Source organism: Hordeum vulgare, chromosome 2H (genome assembly GCF_904849725.1).
Source record: "Hordeum vulgare subsp. vulgare chromosome 2H, MorexV3_pseudomolecules_assembly, whole genome shotgun sequence".
Classification (NCBI taxonomy): domain Eukaryota; kingdom Viridiplantae; phylum Streptophyta; class Magnoliopsida; order Poales; family Poaceae; genus Hordeum; species Hordeum vulgare.
This window is the reverse complement of record NC_058519.1, coordinates 335,799,227-335,803,400: the sequence shown is the minus strand read 5'-3', so window position 1 is coordinate 335,803,400 and position 4,174 is coordinate 335,799,227. Positions and strand designations below refer to the sequence as shown.

Below are 4,174 nucleotides of genomic sequence, written 5' to 3'. Positions count from 1 at the left end.
CACACACATATGGCCGGGGAATACGATGAATTAAAGAAGATCGGTGCACACACTGAATTTGAGTTCAGTCATCCAAATACAACTGATTTCAGTCAAATGGCATGTTGTTGATGTTCTGGTAGAATATAATTTAGTTATTCTCTATAAGGTTTGCTTCTTTTTTTCTGAAATAGTCACGACATCTAGTTTTCAGGAGACAACCAAAAGGGGTTGTCACATTGCAAAGCACATCAGGTTATTTGGGCCAACTTTTCATTCACCGCATTGCTATGAGACATAATTAGGCAACTACTAGAACATAATACAATAAATCTTTGTGCACCTTGTATGTTTCCTCGTAGACCAAGAAAACGGGGTCTAGAAACGGGGTCTAGGAATATTTGGAGAATGAATTTTATTACTTGGACAATGATTTTTTTATGTTGATCACGGATTTATGCCTTTTGATTGTAGTGGTTATGTTAAATTTATTTCTGAAGTATTTGAATCTTCCATCCTACTATTTTTTGGCATCCTGCTTATGCAGTAAGGTTGCAATGACTCATATTTGTTACCCCTTTCTCCAGAACCATAGATTAATTTCCTTTTCGGTTGAGAATTGGGCAGTCCTAGGTCAAGAAAATTAGCAAAGGTCATGCCCAATTTTCTTGACCTAGAAGGTGCCCGATTCAACCCCGTGCAATAACTCTAGTAGCCTTTTTTCCTATTTAGAGCGAACATGGCCAACAACGATGAGGCCGGCAGTTCGGGCAAGCAATTCTGGGAGCTTTCCCAGGAGCTGGAGGAAGAACCTCACCGCTATGAGGACGCCGTGGAAGACACCAATCACGACTACACAACCCCTAGTGGCGTCGGGGATGACACCACTGATGGTGCCATCGGGGATGCCACTACTGATGATGGCAGCGAACGCACAGATGGCAGCCAACCGAAGAAGCAACGGAAGGACCGGCGCCCAAACGTGCTCGGCACCGTCACGGAGGAATTTACTGAAGTGTCCTCCAATGGGCATCCAACGGTGCCCAAAGAATTAGTCGGTGGGTACGCGGGACAACTCGGCTGCATTCCCCGGAGCACCGTCTTGATCAACACCGAGAACCTAAGGCATCAAGGCCGAGCGAATTTGCGCCACCTCCTCTTCACGAAGCTGCACGAAACGATACAAGTTCCCCGGTGACGTCGCGAACACACGCCTCGCAGGGAATAAAGTGAACAGTGCCGCCCTCACAAAGATGAGGACGGGCCTGGCTACTTGGAGAGCCTCGGTGAAGAGAAGGATTCTAAGAGGTGATAGTTATGAGAAGATCAAGGAGACAAATCCTTCGATCAGCGAAGCTGGCTACTAGGATTTCAAGATCAAGTGCGAGAGCAACGCATCCGCGGAATCAAGTCAGTGGGGGAAAGATATGCGGGACTTGAACTTAGGGGTCCACAAACTCGGTCCCGACGGTTAGAGAGTGGCGGAACCTAAATGGGAGAAGGAGGACGTGGAGCATGCCGAGCAAGGCCTACCGCCCCTCTTCGATAAATACCCTGAAAAGCAGACCAGGAAGTAGGTCAGGGACAGGTATAAGGTGGACCCGGTAACAAAGGAGCTTACCATAGATCCGAAGGTGAAGGAGCTTGAGCGTGTTCTGGTAAGGAATACACCCCCGCGTAATTAGCTCCATATGGTTGGATTCTAATTAATGAAGCAAAATTTCTAAATGGTTCACGTTCCTTCCGTAGGATACTGAAAGCAGTAGCGCGGGGTCTCCGAGCTCCCCGTCTGCCCCTTGGGAAAGCACTTTAAATAGGGCGTTGAACGTAATGAAACACAAGGATAAGCTCAGTAAGCCGTCGTCAGCTGGTCATGTGGCCGGTGAAGGCTTGTCCACGAAATGGTCGGAATACTATAAGGCTGGGCGAAAGGACAGAAAGACCATCTCGGAAAACAAGGAGCGCGAGATTAAAGAACTCAAGGCACAAGTGGCGCTGAATCCAGAGATAGTACAAGAGCTAGTGCGAGATGAGCTTGGAGCGACGATCACCGCCATTATACCTTCCTTGCTTGAGGGGCTGTGGGGGTGGATTGCGAGCAGCCAACAAGGGCCGCCCCCGATTCCCAGCTTCACGGGCAGCAACTCGCACAACACGCTGGCATCGGTGTCTCTTGCGGAGGCGGCGTTGCAGCTGCCTCCGGCGTCGGCGCCGGTATTGGAGGTTAATGCATCCTTGTGTGGGAAGAATATGCCGGCCAGCACCTCAGCATCAATCAGACCCTCCGTCACTTGCACGCCCGCCGTTGGCGGTGCCTCGACATTAGCCGAGCTCGACGCCATCACGGTAACTATAAGCCTCGGCCGATGACTTCATCTCCTTGCCTTTTTGACTGGGCATCCCTGACGCCCTACATTTTTTTGCAGGGCACCGCCAACGTTCCATGCACTCTCTTACACTTCGTGGACAGCGAGTTGATCGATGTCGCCATGGCCAAACTCGTTGAACTGGGCAACCGCGTGTTCCACGGTAATCCGATGCCACAAATCGTGTATAGGGTTCAACTGGTTCGGGTGCTGCGGGGCTGCGACGACTTGTTACCTCCGTATCGTCCCGTTGGGGCCGACGAAGATGATGTGACGACCGTCAGCGCCTTCTTAAACTAGTCCATGCTTTGGCCAAAGAGCCAGATTCGTTTGGGGGCGGGGGACACCACGCCACAAACAACACCACCAGTCGTGCCGGCGCCAAGCCATGGACGACGACGACGACGATACAATTTCCAACGTCGATAAGTACATCAACGAACATGGGTACGGTGGATGACGCCTTGTTCGGGCCTCCTTCTCAAGAACCCAACCTTGCAAAAGACGATGGCGCTCTAGCTGGTACCGCGGAGAAACCCAATTTCAACAGGCATCGGCTGTTCAGTTCTCAGGAGACGCCTCCAGCTCCTGCCTTCACCGAGACTCAAATAGCCGAGGTGCGAAATATTATCAGCTCCAACACACTCAAGAAGGTGGTCTCTGAGCAGAACTCGATCCCATTATAGTAGAATAAGAAGAAGGGACGGAAAAGAAAAACTTACAAGGGTGCGAGCCAGCCGGCACCGAGTATAACCCGTGCTCAGGACAGGCGACCAATATCTAATGATATTGAGAGGAGGGTGCATGTGGCGGGTAGGCTGATGCTACCGAATAATATGCTCAATGCTACAAACGGTGCTATGCGGAGTCTGCATGACGCAGTTCTTTATATGGGGAAGCGGCGTCTCTCTGAGAATGATGGGGCATACCCAGTTTTCATAGCCAAGGTGCCAGAGGGCAAGGGCTTTGTCGATAGCAACATCGGGCGTATGATCGTCCTGCGGTTTGATGACAACTTCGCTATGCTTAACCTTTATCCGCTGCACTACACTTTCATTCGGCTATTTTCGCTCAGTATGGAGATGCGGATCATTAGAGACAAGGCCCCTGACATCGTGATAGTCGACCTCTTCTACATGTGTGCCAAGTTGTTGGATGGCACTGGGGACCGACAAGTCGCGAGTTCATACCTCGAAGGCGTCATTGTGGCGAACGCAGATAAGGATAACTTCCTCGTGCCTTATTTTTCTGAGTAAGTCATCCCCTCATCGCCCCATAACATATGATTTCTTAGATTTCGATCGCTCTCTTTTTCCTAACATTCCGTGTTTTGTGCAGTGACACACATTGCACACTCATCCTCTTAAGCCTGAAATATTCCATGGCCACGTATTTTGACTTGGTCAGTTAGTTGAAGAAAGACTACACAAATATCAAGAAAGTTCTTGATGATGTCCTCCCCGGCTACGCCAAATCTAGAGGCACCTTCAGGAGGCCAATTCTTAGGTATGGCAAGCACATGTTCACCCATGTAACGACGTTCCCCTGCGTCAAGCAGCCGCCTGGCAGTCAGAAGGATGCCTACTATGCCCTCCATCACATGCGGGCGATCGTACGGGACTAGCATCACCGTATGATACCAAATGGGCTCAAAGATTGGGCCACACGCTTGTCGGCAATCCAGGACGAGGACATCAGACAAGAATTCTTTCACATCCAGTCGGAGTTGGTGGAAATCATCTATCAAGATGTCCTTGCTAGATCGGGGCAGTTCTACCTAAACTGTCCACCGTCCAACAGTCATATTGACACAACACTACAAATGCAGG

At 50.1% G+C, this 4,174-nt stretch overlaps 1 pseudogene; it reads left to right on the top strand.

Annotated features, from left to right (window-relative positions):
* Positions 1–1,809: 1,809 nt before the first annotated feature.
* On the top strand, positions 1,810–3,969 carry LOC123427015 (annotated as a pseudogene).
* Positions 3,970–4,174: the final 205 nt, after the last annotated feature.